Below are 18,523 nucleotides of genomic sequence, written 5' to 3'. Positions count from 1 at the left end.
ATATTTTGCGACAACACTGTCAGCCTCAAGTATGAATACTATAGTTTAATAACTAATATTATGCAATCTCTGATGACTTAGGAATATCATTACGTAATATTTGTATTCATCTCATGTATACTTATCAATGGAAATGTTGTAATTAAATTAAAGATGAAGGAACTAATGTAAGCAACATGTTTTATTGTCTTAGCTATTCATATATACTATGGGATCTGTGCTAATTTTAGTTACGAAAATATCACCGACAAACACCTGTAAAATACACCACAAGATACACGCAGCCGTTCTCTAACGATTCCATCGTTTCGAAGATTGGAACACTTACGTTTATTTTGATCATAACAGAAAGGAGAAAGCTATGAATGTCTGATAAACTGTGAGATTTGAACTCAGAGCGTATACAACCCTAACTAATACCGTAAGAAAGGCTCCCTTACATTTAATGATTCTATCAATTGACTCTGTTACGTCAAACTTTACTCTTTCAAAACACAAAAATAAAACAACGTCGCAAGAAGGCGTAATCATATTTTTGGTTTTGTCTCTCTTTGTTTTCTTCTCTCTAATAAAATTTTTGTGGTATACTCGCTGCTATATAAATAAATCGAAGTTACTGTAAACTATGCAAGGAAAATCTAAATTGGCTAAAAGACAAACTTATCGAAGTCTGTTGCCAGGAGAAGTATAAAAAAAGACAAACTATCGTCTTTTAAAATGTGTTAATCTGTTTATGTTCACTGGTGCCAGAGAAATATTTTCAACTTCAAATGTGCAATTCGTATTCTTTCTTCCAAATAGCGATGTATTGCTATAGATCTTAAGGCAGAATACAAAATTATTCATAAAAAATTCTGTCTTTTGATATGTGAGTTTTTTTGAAAAATAATTTCGTTTGTCAATAAAGAGGTGATAGTGCAATCTATTGAGTAGGACCAATGTCGTTGTTAATTTGGCAGTACACACACACTCACACACACACGTACAAATTCACACACGCGTGCATATATGTGTGTCTGTGCGCGCGTGCGTGGGCTACTTTTTGCTTGTCTGCGTATATGCATTAGCCTGTGTCTTCGTATTTGTATGGATATTTTTAAGTTTGCAATTAGATTGTTGGCAAAGGAAGAAAGTTGGCCAAAATTGTTATCTATATCCAATTAAACTAAATTTAAATTGAAGTGATATATTCATATATATATATAGAGAGAGAGACAGGCAGACAGACAGATGGATATATATATATGTGTGTGTGTGTGTGTGTGTGTGTGTGTGTGTGTGTGTGTGTGTGTGTATAGTTAGTGAGAGAGAGGGAGAGCGAGAGATTGGTAGTACCCTACGAAAATATTAGAGAAACAACTTATTACAGCCATATTTAATACACTTTTAAAAGAAGCTCAGTTCAACATACATGTTAATGTCATAATAGCTTCAAATATACGTATTATGTCGAATTTGGATTCAAACTTAGAATAGTTGCGGTTCGTTCAAATAATGACGGAAATAATGAATTATTCAACTCTCATACAAATAAACCTTATTTATAATCGATAAATTAAGTACCAATTGCATACTGGGGTCGATCTAATCGACTGGGCCCCTCCCCCAAAACCTCGGGCTTTGTTCCTAGAGTAGAAAATATTATCTATTTACACATATCTACATTATCCCTCAATTATCGCGGGTCTTAAGTCCCAAACCCACCCGCGATAGGTGACAATCCGCGAAGTAGAAATAGTACTGTATTGTATATAATTTGCATATATATTTATTTTATTATAAAACAACACCACGGAGGAATGGACGTAAGCTTAAATAATAAACCGCTATATGGCCCGGGAATACCGTATATCTATTTTTTTTTTTCTGTATAACCATTTAATTATATTTGATTTCCTCAGGTTAAATGCCCTCGTAATTTTATATATCATAAATCACTTGTGAGTGAGAGTATAGGGGAGACTAGTGTCGCACAAAGCTTCATAAATAATTATACAAGGAGTCAAAGAGCATATAATGGAAATGGATTCAGAGAAAACATTCGAACTGGAATCGGTTTAGGTATGTTATAAAGAATTATATGAAATCGGTTTATTCCGCTGAGATACTAATAAATGTCTATGTAAGTGCAGGAGAGCCTGTGTGCGCGTGTGTGTACTCTCTACATGCTTTCGTGCTTGAGTTATTATCTAATGATCGATCTTGCGAGCAATATCGAGAGGACGTTACGTAGACAAGATTATCACTCATAAACGCACTCACATGGTATGGAAACACATAAATATATGCATATACAAATTAATTGGTAGATAGACAGGCAGACAGACAAAGATATATATATATATATATATATATATATACAGAGAGAGAGAGAGAGAGAGAGAGAGAGAGAGAGAGAGTTGGATAGAGAGACAGACAGATTATAGATATTTTTCCCGCCTATGTTTCTGTCCTCATCAAAATTACTGCATTGCATACTATTTAGATCGTGTGGTATATTCAGCACTTAAGCAATAACATTTGCCTGCTATATACCTTGAATATTAACTTATATATATATAGATAGATCGGTAGATGGATACATTCAAACATCTACATACAACTACATAGATAGATAGATAGACAGACAGATAGCTACACACACACATATATCTACCTACAACTACATACTTTTAAAGATAGATAGGTACAAACCTCTATGTAGAAACGTAGGTATATTCTATTAGCATTTCGGGCGTATTTATGTGTAAATACATACCAGATCGTTCATCTGTTTTGTGTAAATGTTCTCATCTATTGACACTGTATACATATGTCGAGAAATACGTGATGATACGCTATCTAACGCAAACCAATCTATTAGAACACTGAAGTTTAGTCATGACTTATGAGTTCATATAGAGGAAGAATCTTACATGGAAGTTACCATTAACTGCCAAATTCACAACCGACATTATTATCGTATTTCGAGACCAACAAAAGAGATTTTATACTGATAACACAATCTTACAATCTAAGAATTATAGCATTTACGGTTTGACATTTTGACATCGGTGCCAAGGTATTTTTGCGCTCATTCTTCATATCTTTGGGTTATTATTTCAACCTCAACCTATAGACATTCTGTTTGAAATTGCAACCGAGATGATGCTGTACATTCTGTTACCCAGGAGTCAGATATATCAAATATCAGAAGCAAATCTAGCTACACATTAACTCACACACACACACACACACACGCAGGCACGCGCGCGCGCGTATTATCGGTGATCTGTTCGGTTTGTTAGATAATGATGAATCTACAAACAGGATCCATATATCATTGGTATTCGACAGAATATGTTTCCTTGTGGATGTGTGTTTATGGATGCGGGTGTGTGTGTGTGTGTATGTGTGTGTGTGTGTGTGTGTGTGTGTGTGTGTGTGTGTGTGTAGACATTTTATAACCTCCTGTTGTTCGGATAAAGCCTTGAGCAATTCTATCGTTTTGTGGAAGTACACTGGTTTAGATATGTAGAATTCCTCTGAAATTCGTACATTATTGGAATGGCTGAGCTGGTGAATTTCAGCGGACTGTCTTTATTAGCTTACACCACACCGACATATTATACCGACATAATATTCGCCACGTTAGATAATCTCAGCAGATGTTTTTAATCTGGTAGATTTTAATTTTGAGTAACTGAATTCACAAATAATCTTGTGTATTTTTTTTACTACAATTGGTCATAAAGATCTTTCTTTCTAATGCTTATATGCGAAAACTCACACACACACATATACACACACATATATATATATATATATTTCTTTATTGCCCACGGTGTGGGGGGGGGGGGGCTAAACACAGAGGTAACAAACAAGTCGGGATTAAGGGATTAAGTCGATTGCATCGACCCCAGTGCGTAACTTATCTAATCGACCCTGAAAGGATGAAAGGCAAAGTCGACCTCGGCGGAATGTGAACTCAGAACGTAACGGCAGACGAGAAATACCGCTAACCATTTCGCCCGGTGTGCTAACAATTCTGCCAGATCAAATCCACTCAAAACGCTTTCGCTCCTCCGAGGCTACAGTGCAAGGAACTTGCCCAAGGTAATTTTCAGAGGAGTGAACTCGAAAGTATCTAGCTGGAAAGAAAGCTTCCTACTACACAGCCGCGCCTGATATTAAATTATTTTAGCCCAAGGAAGAAGCTATTTCATTTGAAAAATGATATGATTAAACTGTTTTTAAAATATGATTTCCTTTCAGACACAAATAATATTCTTCTTCATCACTTTTGACATTTAGGGTTGATCGACGGAGGAAGTTTGTTTGTTTTTTTATTGCTGTTGTTTTGCCTATTTTTTCTTATATTTTAGCTATTTTCAATTCTAAAGCCAGTTCCACCTCTTACAAACTTTCTCTCGTTTTACTTTACAAATATAACAACGCATCCTTTCTTTCTTACTTCCTCTCTCTTCCTTGTCTATTTTCCCATTTTCTTTCTTTCTATATTTATTTCTTCACTTCCACTTAAAGATCTTTTCCTTTTTCTCATCTTCTTTCCTTCCTTTCAGTATTATATTTCACATACTCATCGGCCATATCTTTTGCAACATTAAACATGTTTTATTTTTCTCTTTTTAATCGCATGCAATCCATCTTATTCCACCGAACATTTCAAACCTCCACATACTTATCTCATTCATTATCTCTCTTCCTCTTTCCTTCCCTCTCCTTTCCCTTCTCTCTCTCACACACACACACACACACACACACACACACACACACACACACACACACACACACACACCCTCTCTAATTTTATTCATTTGCTTCACACATCTCTCGTTTCCTTCTCATAATTTCTTCCTTTCAACCACGATATATTTTCATTTGCTTAATATCTCCTCTCCTTGCTCCATCTATATTATATTTCAAGTATTCTTCTTTCATATTTCATATCTCACCATTAAACTGGTTTTTATCATAGGGATTCCATCCTTTACCTTGAACACTTCCAAACTACATTTATTTTCTTCCCTCTATCTCTTGCTGTCTTCTTTATTTTAACTACTTCTCCCATTCTCTCTCCTTCATGTTTCTACCCATTCTCACTCCACCGCTTCTATGTATCCGTATTTATCGTTTTGCATCTCCTACATTTTACATTCTCCATATATGTTATCCTAACGCACTCGATATTATATTTCGGTCATTCTTCTTTAGAATTTATCCTAATAAATCTCTATATATTTCTTCTGAAATTATCTCATTTAATACTCGCAATATTTATGTTTCTATGATTATATTCTTTTTACAGTTTTTCAACGTCTCTCACTTTCATCCTTCCATTTATCTCTTTGCGTATGTGCGCACATGCATCCGTGCTTGCATATGTGGAACTATATTGTATCAACGAATGTAAATATGTATGTGTACATATATATATATATATGAATAGGTACGTGTATGTCTACCTTGAAGTATTTTAATCGAATTGATGGAGCCAGTATCTTTTCTTTTTTAAGCTGGATCTTATTCCATCGGTCTCTTTTGTCGAATCACTAACGTATGAGGAGATAAACATATCAACATTAAGCAAACACACGCACACACAGACACACACACTGATATATAGTTATGATTATATATATATATATATATATATATATATATATATATATATATATATATATATATATGAACGTGAGTTTGCATGTGTGGGTGCATGTTCCTTATGGACATTTCTAACCAAAATATAAATATTTTGAAATAATCATGAGTTACGTTACTGGTTACATATTAAATATGTTTTTGAATTAAGTTCAAGGGACTCTTTAATGATTTTTATCTTTCAAGCAAGCGAAAAAATAGTATATGTGGCCTCTTCAAAGGACGACAGAGAATTAATAACGTTTTTGTCCCAATATTGCCCAAGGCCAGGGCATGGGGCACCTACATATTGTCGATTGAGTTTGCCTTTCATCCTTTCAAGGTCGATAAATTAAGTACCAGTTGATTACTGGGATCGATGTAATTGACTAGCCCTTTGAGTCTGTTGTAGAGAGGATTATTACTATTAGGACATCAAGCCAGGAGAATCGTTAGCACGCCGGACCAATTGCATAGCAGCATTTCTTCCATTTTTACATTTCTTCCTTTTTGAGTCAATAAATTAGGTACCAGTCGAGTACTGGGGTCGATATAATCGACTTACGCTCTTCTCTGAAGTTGCTGATCTTGTGCCAAAATTTGAAACCAATATTATCATTATTATTAGTAGTAGCAGTAGCAGCAGAAACATTATCCTTACAGGTTTTTGTTGCCATTGTTCATGTACTTATGCATGTTATGAACAATCGAAATAAGATATGAAATTATCTGCAATGAAAGCAGATTCTCTAAGGCTTCTTCTAGAAAAATCAAAACAGAAAAAAGCAAACACAACATTGACAAAAAAAAAATGACGGTAAACAAACAAATATATTTCAATGATAAGAATTCATGCAAATAAATAGTTTTTTTATTTAATAGGTTTTTTGAGGAGGGCGGTGGATTTTTCTTTCTTTTTTTTTCATCCAATTTACTATTTTCACTTTTGAAGGAGCTATATTTTTCAAGTTAATCATTTAAGTTTTTCATTGCTCACAAGTTAGATGATATTTACAATAAAATGAAGAAATAATACGATTTATATATATATATATATATATATATATAATATTAATATATAATATAAATATATAATATATATATATATACATATAATATATATATATATATATATACATATATGTGTACATAATATGCATACGCATACACACACACACATGCATTCTGTACTTTAGTTTATTTTCGTTTACTATTCTTTTACGCTTTTCTTCTATATCTAATGTTGATTGTTATCTTCCATCTGTTTTCCATCAAATGGTTTTATTGTTTTCTTATCGTCATTTCTTTCATTTTGTTCTGCACTTCTGCTTTCTTTCTCATTTTTCCATGTACCTTCATTCTTGTACACATTTTACTCTCTCATTTACACGCGTACCTTCATTCTTCTACACTTTTCTTTCTCATTTTTCCATGTACCTTCATTCTTCTATCGCACTTAGCCGTGTAGCTTCTCATTTAGTCGTGTAGCTTCCTTCTACTTTTGTTAGAGATGTACATTTTTAAGTATATCATTTTCTTTATAAAAATACATTTTATTATTTTTATTTTCCAAAATTGACTCTCAACAATCGCTTTCCACTTCACGTTGCCAGAGGCGCCGAACAAATGCGACATTGGAAACTATGAATTATAAATAGTGACCACCAATTCAGCAAGTAGAGCCATAGTCATCAACGAATCGGGAAACTCGGTGTAACATTTGACAATAATCAGACTGTACCAATGAGTAATAGCGCAGTTGTTCGTAATTCAACGTTACACCTCACATATCTAATCAAAGTAAAACATGGCTGTGGGCGTGTGCGCGCACACACTCAAACACATACACACAGATCCTGAGATCATAGTTGCAGAAAGCCAGGTTATGTCTAAATGTTTGCTAATATTAGTATAGTTATCCTAACAAAAAGATATTATGTAAAAGACACCAAAAAGAAATAAATAGTACAAATACAGATTATAAACAATAATGAAGTAACTCTCCCGTGTTTTTGAACTTGAATTCCTCCTTATATATTCTTCCATATACCTGTATTCACTTAACCATGTTTATATTTTATAGTATTTTTCTTTGCTGAAAATATTAATTTTCCCTGCATCTACACACACACACACACACCTACACAAACACGCATGTATGCACGTATATATATATATATATATATATAATCTTTACACGAAACACCTTTCCTAAAATGGCGTTTTTTATTCCTTTCTTTTATTTCCTCTGTGTATATTTCTATTTTTTTTTGTATCTGTAGTTTTCTCCTATTTCTCTACTTCAAGAATGTTGATAATTCTTTCCATGATCGTTACTGTCAATGAATGAGCAGAATTTAGACGTTGAAACACACACATGTACACACGATTTGAACTAGATCAAATAAATACAGTTGAAGAATGGAATAGCACAAGGAATACCAGGTAAAAAATGAGAAAAAATACATCAGCGTATATGTATCAAGACAGCGCATTTCTCTCTCAAAACCCTTTCTCCCTTTCCTTCTATAATTTTGTCTCTATAACTCAAAGTGTTTCTATTTGTAAAAACATGTCTCGATTATTTTCTTGATTTAGTATTCGCAGAATACTGTGCGGAAGAATACAAACTACCAGAAATGCAATATAAATCACAATTCAGCACGTGTCTCCCCGTCCAAAATCACCGCCATACTTTATGACTATAAGAATATTATAAAATACAAAAATCAAATGTATCATACGCATTTCCGGTTGTTGAAGTCTCATCAACTCACACACAGACATATATGTATATATACTTAATGCATGTATGGTGTATGCATTGGTGTTTCGTTATGCGAGCATAAATGCCGAAAAACATCAGGATGTCAGCTACTTACCTAGAAAGAGAAGAAAGAAAAGAAATGCTTATTAAATGAGGCACCTATTGTTTGTTTCAATTATATGTAACATGTTTCAAAATAAAATAATTGCCGTATCAAAGAAATAATCAGTGACAAACAAGTGACATTTTTTAACAACAAAAAAAGAAAATGAAAATACTTTCATTTACTTCATAATATTAAAACCTCCAACGTACAAATTAATTAATGTCAAATATTGATTAGCTTTATAAAATATGTATTTAAAACTGAAATTAAACTCTCAGAGCAAAAGTGCAAGTGACCCTGCTATATTTTTTAAGTTAAGCAAGCATGCAATATTACTATTAATTTCTAATTCGTTGCTGCCTTATCAACGTCACATTCATCTTTGTATAACGAAATTATAGTATCATTAATGAACTTGGCAGTGTGTTAAAAACTTCCCTTCCTAACCACGTGTTCCGCCCACTTGAGCGGCCATTATTACTTAATGTCTCTCCCGGTCGACCAACGTCTTGCGAGTGGACTGACTAGATAGAAAGTATAAGAATCTCATCGTTTTTATATATCTCTTTGTGTGTGTATGTGTGTTTGCTGTGGAACACCGCTTGTCGACCCGACGTTGGTTTGTTTGCTTCCCCGTAGTGGTTTGTCAAAAATAGACCGATAGAATAAATCACAGGCCTTACAATCTCTTAGTGTATATATCTCTTTGTGTGTGTGTGTGTGTGTGTGTGTGTGTGTGTGTGTGTGTGTTTGCTGTGCAGCACCGCTTGTCAACCCGACGTCGGTTTGCTTGCTTCCCCGTAGTGGTTCGGCAAATGTAAACCGATAGAATAAATCCCAGGTTTTACAAAAATGTACTGGGAGTCGATGCGTTCGACTAAACCCTTGAAAATGGTGCCCCAGCATGACCGCATCCCATTGACAGAAGCAAGTAAAAAACAAAAAAGAATGTATACTGTTTACATCTTCATCCCTCTTCGATTCAGCTTCAAACATCCAACGCTGCCACGATGGATCTAGAAGTCATAATCTCCTTTATAATTAAATTAGCCACAAAGCCATCTTAAGATTAACCCTTTATCAGGTAGATTGCTAAGTCAAAAAACAATGCTTGTTTATTTACAGTTTTGAATATATCATGCATTATCCCGCAGCATCAATATTCTGTTGATACAATCGTATATTTTTAGAATGGCATTGTATCCTAGGTGTGAGAGGCCAGATATGGCCAGTGTAAGCGCTAAAGTTTTAAAGTTGTTGAATATTCTCAAATATAAGAGATCATGCATCATATTATTTCACCAGGAGTGTATATGTGCATTTACAGACATAAGACTAAGAAAGAAAGAGAAAAAGAAAGGCTTGTGCATTTGATGATGTCACTCGCGCGAATTGCTGGCATCATGTGATCAGATACTTTATAAAATCGACGAAGAAGTATATGTGGTAACTTTGCGGTTCATCAACATCGAAACTGTCGCTACATCCATTTCACGTGTGATTACGTTTGCCTAATGTTTATTTACTCATTCACACACACACACACACACACACACACACACACACACACACACACACACACACACACACACACACACACACACACGAACGCACTGCTTATACGTACGTTCTCATCTTCTTTGAGCTTCTGTAAACATGAGTGTGGTATAGTCAAGGAAGGAGAGCTTTAGATGAATTTGACAGTTTAGGCATTATTGTCTGAACAGGATATAGATTTGCAGGAAATAAACTGACAAAGAGGCGAAAAGAGAGACAATCTATATTTACGTATGGCTGTGGTTGTATTTGATTTATTTTATAACTTGACAGGTACACAGAGAGACAGAAATTTAAAATAAACATGACTAATGTTAGATACACGATTATACAGAGCGTTTAAAATATAGTTTGTTATATAGACAAATATTTCCAACAATTTCATTATCGCGGGGGAAAAGAACATGTTGACGTTTCGGGCAAAAATCATCTTCGAATGTAAAATAAGTATCAATATGCTTGTATATGGGTGTATATCAGCATATGTGTGTGAGTGGACACGCGCGTCCTAAATTTGCTATCGTTGTAAGTTGTTATCTGAAGATTGAATGGTACTGCGCAGGTGTCAAAACGATGATGATATCCGTAGGGCAGCTGATGATGGAGGTATGTTGGATTGTTGTTATGGCTGTAGAATAGTATCATCACACATCTTTTGATATATAGTTATACATATACACACACATGCATATATATATATATATATATATATATATATATATATATATATATATATATATATATATATATAATATACAGACATATACACACATATATATACAGACAAACATTATATATATATATATATATATATATATATATATATATATATATATATATATATATATATATATATATATATATATATATATATATACATACATACACACATACAACGATTCAGTAAATACTTTTACTGGAACGTATAAATATTCGTAGTTAGTTATATTCGTATGAGGACGGTAGTTACTATTCTTCGCCTGGTATTAATTCTAACAGCTTTTCAGTAATTTATTTATGAGAATTTTACAATTTTATATATTTTCATGCTGCGAGTAATATTTATTTATAAGCTCCACTGTGCAACAGAACAATAGATATTATTATATGTTCAGTCACTCCCTCCTTCCCTAGCAAAATAATATGCGTTTACTTTAATTTATCATATATAAATATATATATATATATATATATATATATATATATATATATATATAATACCATATTATATTTAATTATATCATATGCATTTCATTTCCAAGCGGCATTGTTAATTCATATTAATAACGTTATATTTTGTAAGCTTATCATTTCTCTCAGCTCCACTCGCAATATTTCTTTAGAAATTAATGTATATCATTAGATTTTGTCATGTAAAAATGCGGTTTATGTTGGCACTAAATTCCCGTCTTTGTTGAAGAATACTTTTAAAGAAATCATATTGAGTATCTTAATTATGAATGGCGTTTGGCATATCTAAAGGATAATAGATTTTCCTTCAATGTATTGTGGCTCCGGCAGCTGTTGACTATTGAAAGTGATCAGATTGGTTGGTATCGCTTAACAATGTATCGGAAACAAGAGAGATCGATGAATCGGCAGAAATGTTGTATTTTCAGACAAAACGCCTTAAAGTATATTATTACAGCGGGAGAGATTTAGAATGAAAAATGCATTCAAATTTGTGTTATCATTTTTAATGCAGGGAGTTTTATGAATCAACACAAACTAATTGACTTATTAGTAATTGATTGATATGATTTTAAATCTTGCAGGAATTGTCGGGAGTCTAACAAGCTCATGTGAAACCTCAGAGTGGGTTATTGTTCTCTTATTTAGAACGGGGAACATATTGAGAAGAACATATTGAGAAGGATTACTGACGGGCACGCTGCGGCTTCTACCCAGATATGGATTCTTTTCTTTCTTTCCCTTTCTCTGTCTTTTTGTCGCCATTATAGCCGTTCAACTCCACATGTGACATATACTGTTCCTTTTCTCAAGCAAATCCGGGAAAAGTCCTTCATGTATTTCTTCGTGTATTATTCAGAGTATGTTTCCGGTAGTCAAAGGCTGTTTCTGCCTAAATGTGCCTCATCAACACAATCGATGCTATTGCTTGTCTCCAGCAATAATTAGAACATATTTGTGCGTTTAGTAATTAGCATAAAAGAAAGTTCAAGATTAATATTATATAAAACGGAAACAACATTAACATGCAAACATTTTTGTTTCCATACTCTGATCAGATTATATATTAATTTCGCCCCGAATCAAATTGCAATGTGGTTAACTTTACCCCACAGCTTCCGGGGCGTCACCCAAGTAATATATTAGACAAATACTGCGGTCACATTCCTCAACGTACCTTTACCACAAAATTCATATCTTTAATAATAATATTGTTTCTCTTAGAAAGGAAACTACTTCAGGTGACCTAATTATACACACGTTTCTTTTTCACTTCACCAGTATAGGAAAGAAACTTGTAAGCTATAGAAATGAATGTTAAAGTGAAATGCCTAATGTATATTATTTTCTTTACTTCTCTACAGATTCTATATCATTAATGTCAGCTGTCTCGTAATTATAATGGAGTTATTTCATCAATATATTGCAGTCGTTACTAAAAATTTCATTTGTCGACATGATTAAAGGAAATGGAGAGACGCGTAATTTCCGTCCAATGCGAATTATGAGATAAAAAGGTTTCATTCCATAACAATGAAAAACATGGTAAAATATATTATCTGCTGGTCGACAAATCAGATTATGAATGACATGCTTTGATCGATCACAATATAACGTCCGTGTGAAATCAGCTTCGATTTTGGCATGAAGAAAATAATATACATAACCGATCAGCTTAGAAAAGTATGAAATGTTACAGATATACTCATAAAATCGTGATTGTTGGGGTAATGGTGTGAGAGCAAATGTTACAGGCACTCTGATAATGATGATTGCATGCGTATGCCTCTGTGTGTAAATGTATGTGTGTGACAGTGGGAGAGAGAGAGAGAGTGTATATCTATCTATCTATCTATATATATATATATATATATATATATATATATATATATATATATATATATATATAAAAGGTTAAATGACACATCGCCTAAATAATAAACTTGAGAAATTAGGTTTTTCAAATCCAGGAAGGAGAAAGCTAATCACTGGAACTGTAAAACTCTGTAAAACTTTCCAGATGTTTAGCATTTAAAAATATATGAGCACGTCTTGATAACTATATGAACGAAAATACATACTAAAAGCAAAACATTCAAATCTGCACATATACATACATACATACATACATACACACACACATACAAGCAAAAATACCCTATCGTCGATGTTAAAATTCCAATAAAGTAGCTTCGATGCAGGTTAGAAACGGTCTCTTTCTATGTTTGCGAGAAACTTTTAAAATATAACTGAATAATGAAATATACACGCCCAATCATACATTACACACCCATTTACAAGAACGAAATGCAAATAAAATCTTGGCAGGTTTGAACTCGGAATATAAGAGAGGTAAGTAATACAGTAATACCTCAGTATTGTTATCGATACGGAAGTTATTCTTGACTATGGTAAGGCTTGAACTCCGAGTATAAACATTTTGCAAGTACTCTAGCGAATTCGTCAAACCAGCGTGGTATGCATGGAACGTTCGACAAGATTAAAGTTCCAAAGAGAAGAACATTTTCTAATACAAGGTGTAAGATTAATGTTTTAGGTAAGGACGCATATTAGAGTGACAGGAAGTGAAAGAAAAATGGAACATTTTATATATATATATATATTTATATATATATATATATATATATATATATATATATATATATATATATATATATATATATATACATATATATATATATATATACATATATATATATATATATTGTCAGAGAGAATGAGAGAAAAATGAAGAGGGCAAGAAAATTATAGCGCAAGCTTGAGTGAGAGAAAAGAGATATTGAACAGTGTTGCAGGATAAATAGATTGTCAGTAGATATTCGGATATAATCACAACATGATCACCTCTTAATGCTCTCTCAAGATCACAAAACGTTTCATGGAGAATAATAAAAAAATCTATTTGATGTGTATATGACTTTTCTCTCTAGAATACGAAATTCTGAAAGACAACTTAAATTGGTAAGTGAGAAAAACATCGGAGAATAAAGAATCTAAAAGACAGACAATATTATTTAGAGTTTAGAGTAATACACTTTAGCACTAACCCTAACCTAAACTAAAATAATGAAGATTTTTCTCTTTATGGTTTTTTAAGCATATATAAATATATAAGCACATATACGTATGTGTTTATATATAAATATATGCAAAATATATATGTATATATATATATATATATGTATGTATATATATATGTATATATGCATATATATATATGTGTATATATGCATATATATATACATACGTATATGCATATATATACATACGTATATGCATATATGCATATATATATATATATATATATACATATATATATATATATACACGTATATATGTATATGTATATATGCATATATATATATATGTATATATATATATGTATGCACATATATATGTATGCATATATAAATATATGTATGCATATATATATATATATGTATGCATATATATATATATATATATGTATGCATATATATATATATATATGTATGCATATATATATATATATATGTATGCATATATATATATATATATGTATGCATATATATATATATATATGTATGCATATATATATATATATATATGTATGCATATATATATATATATATATATGCATATATATATATATATATATATGTATGCATATATATATATATGTATGCATATATATATATGTATGCATATATATATATGTATGCATATATATATATATGTATGCATATATATATATATATATGTATGCATATATATATATGTATGCATATATATATATGTATGCATATATATATATGTATGCATATATATATATATGTATGCATATATATATATATATGTATGCATATATATATATGTATGCATATATATATGTATGCATATATATATATATGTATGCATATATATATATATGTATGCATATATATATATATGTATGCATATATATATATATGTATGCATATATATATATATGTATGCATATATATATATATGTATGCATATATATATATATATGTATATGTATGTATGCATATATATATATATATATATATATATATATATATATGTATGCATATATATATATATATATATATATATATGTATGCATATATATATATATATATATATATATGTATGTATGTATGTATGCATATATATATATATATATATATATATATATATATATATATATATATGTATGCATATATATATATATATATATATATATATATATATGTATGTATGTATGCATATATATATATATATATATATATATATATGTATGTATGCATATATATATATATATATATATATATATATGTATGTATGTATGCATATATATATATATATATATATATATATATATATATGTATGTATGTATGCATATATATATATATATATATATATATATATATATATCAAACATAATATAGGAAATAGGAATAAAGAAGTAGTTTGATAAATGTAAAGACGTTCTGATGAAACGAATAAAAATATATAAAATATATAAAAAGAGATAGAGGGGAAAAAGTCATAAATATGAGTGTTGAAGAAGATATATTGAAAGAATTGGTTACAATAAAACAAATAAGTAAAAAGCCATAAAAACAATTGAAGTAAGATGGTGAATGTTGATGGTAAGATTTGAAAACATGAAACGAAAATAAAAGTGGCATACGTGACTCTTAAAAAAGAAAGCTTACGCCAATTGATTGAGTGTAATCATTCTTCTGCCTATTCACTCATACTCGCTTCAGGTTTTAATTTTAACTCTCAGGTCCTCAATCTTTCTCTTTCTACACAGGCAGACAGACAGACAGACACACACACACACACACACACACACACACACACATATATATATATATATATATATATATATATATATATATATATATATATATATATATATATATATATATATATACAAACAAGCAAGCAAACACAAATACACATCTAGATATGTGTATGATGCACGTACAATGTGTGCGTATTTAAGCATCTGAGGACATTGAAACAGCGATGAATCCTTTTGTATTCCTTTGCCGATTCCCACATTTTTTTCTAGGATGTGCGTGTAGCCATAATTTGTATCGTTTATCACACACAAATATAGAATGCTTATATGCATATATATATATCCATGCATATATATATATATATATATATATATATATATATATATATATATATTCATGTGTATATATAAATATATACTTTTACACAGATATCCACACACATGTTTTCTTTTCAGCTCTACTTGCCTATTGTGTAAGTGGATACGTGTGTTTATTGTAATGAATATGTTTATTTCTCACGAAATATTTTTATGTTTTTGCTAAGATAATACTGTTGTATCATAATGAATATATATTTCAAAAATATTATCATGACCGAAACCACGTAAACTAGTACTATCATTAAAATCGTAATTTGTCATCATCAAAAATGTCATCATCATCATAATCATAATATCTTTCAACGTTTTTGTCATTATTACCATCGTCAACGCCACTATCATCATCAACAGCAAAAACAGTACCAGAATTCATATTTTGTATCTTAACTATATACGCTGTTAAGCAATTACAGAAATCTATCAAACATAGCCGTCGTTTTATCAAATATGACATATGTTCGTTGATTAGTTTAGCGAATTCTAACATTATTTGTGTTTCTCGTACATATATACATTCCATTCTCTGTCATCAGACACACTCACATATACTTTTACGTATACAAGTTGTTTATTTTGATAGTCTTCGGAACTACATCATACTTCGCATATTCGGATTACACAGTGATGAGTGGTTATCCACTTCATACAATGTGACTTGTTCAGTGAACTATTGTTTTAGAAAAAATAATATTCAAAGCAGGCAGCGATATAATCGAGCTATCATCATCAGAGAAAACTTCACTTTCGTTAACGTTCATGATCAGTTTTAGATTTTAACCTGACATTCCTCAACTTACCGATTTAACAGTCGTCGAAGTTTTACAACCCTCCGACAATCATAGACCAATGTTTCCCCATTGCTGTTATAGTGATGTAGCCAGCCCTAATGGCATTGTCTGTTGCAGAATATACAGTTATGTTACACTGACCAAAGGAAATCGTTGTGCTTCTTCTTTCATAGAAATACAGCTTCATGCTGACATTTTCCTCTACCATCATCGATATTATAACCATCATCGTGATTATCCTCCTCATCATAATCTTCATCGTCATTCGTTATTTCAACATTATTCACTATGAGAAATATAATCGATAAATATAATTAAAAGAGAAATTGTAATATTTGGCATTTCTTTAGCGACAACTAAAAGGAATGGCGTAAAAATACTAATAATACAAAATATGACAAGACTGTTGTCATTTCAGGGAACTGCCATTTCTAGCGTGATTTAGCTAGCGATAACAGAACAATTCATCCGAAGAATGAATCTCCAATCGGTTAGTGTTTTAATATCCAGGGAAGCGTATTTCTTAAAATATTTTTCACTTTAATTTTTACAGACGAATAGAAAAAAATATATAAATGGATGACGCGTAACAATAAATAATTCTATCACATCGAAAATGATAACCTATTGGAAATTTCTGGGAAAGTTTAATATTTCTTTCTGACCTGTTAATAATTGAACGAGCGTGCAAATTGGTCAACACCAATAGGAAAACGAGTGACACTTCGTGTTGTGTTCATTACATTGCGTCTGTCTCTAAATAACTTCAGTCGAACCAATATAACAAGGTTGATTGTTCACTGCTACCAAATGCTAACATCGATAATGTGTGTGATGTGAAAGGGAGAGGTGCGTTTAAGACTATGCGCTGTATGGCCTGTTCTATATTTATTGATAGTTGTTGCAGGAGTGTATTTTGAATGATTAACTATTCTCATAACAAATATTATAACGAGGATTCCTAACGACAGTAGATTGTTTTGTTTCTTCTGATGCTAAACATTCGAAGTTCAAATTACGAGACAATCAGTTTTGGCAGTCATCCTAGCGGTGTCGATAACATTATCAACAATCCAAGTATTATGGTCAGTATTGCACGACAACAACTCTATCTTGATTATGAGGATTGTGTCTGCTTGAAAACAACACATTGAAGTAAAGTCTTTTACAGTCACTAGGTGCATTCTACATGGTGAGTGAATCTACTAGAAATAATAGCATTGACTCCATTAAAACACATACAAACGTCACATTTTGCGGTGTTGCTGCACAAAAC

General features: G+C 31.4%; 1 long non-coding RNA gene across 1 annotated transcript in view; it reads right to left on the bottom strand.

Annotated features, from left to right (window-relative positions):
• Positions 1-6,950: 6,950 nt before the first annotated feature.
• Positions 6,951-18,523, bottom strand: part of LOC149131571 (uncharacterized) — a 415,346-nt gene continuing 403,773 nt past the window's right edge. The window contains exon 2 of the long non-coding RNA XR_016237476.1: positions 6,951-8,522. This is a non-coding gene — a long non-coding RNA (uncharacterized LOC149131571). The remainder of the gene's footprint in view (positions 8,523-18,523) is intronic.

This window comes from Octopus bimaculoides, chromosome 20, assembly GCF_046866305.1.
Source record: "Octopus bimaculoides isolate indiv1 chromosome 20, ASM4686630v1, whole genome shotgun sequence".
NCBI lineage: Eukaryota > Metazoa > Mollusca > Cephalopoda > Octopoda > Octopodidae > Octopus > Octopus bimaculoides.
The sequence above is the reverse complement of the archived record's forward strand: the minus strand, read 5'-3'. Positions and strand labels throughout refer to the sequence as shown.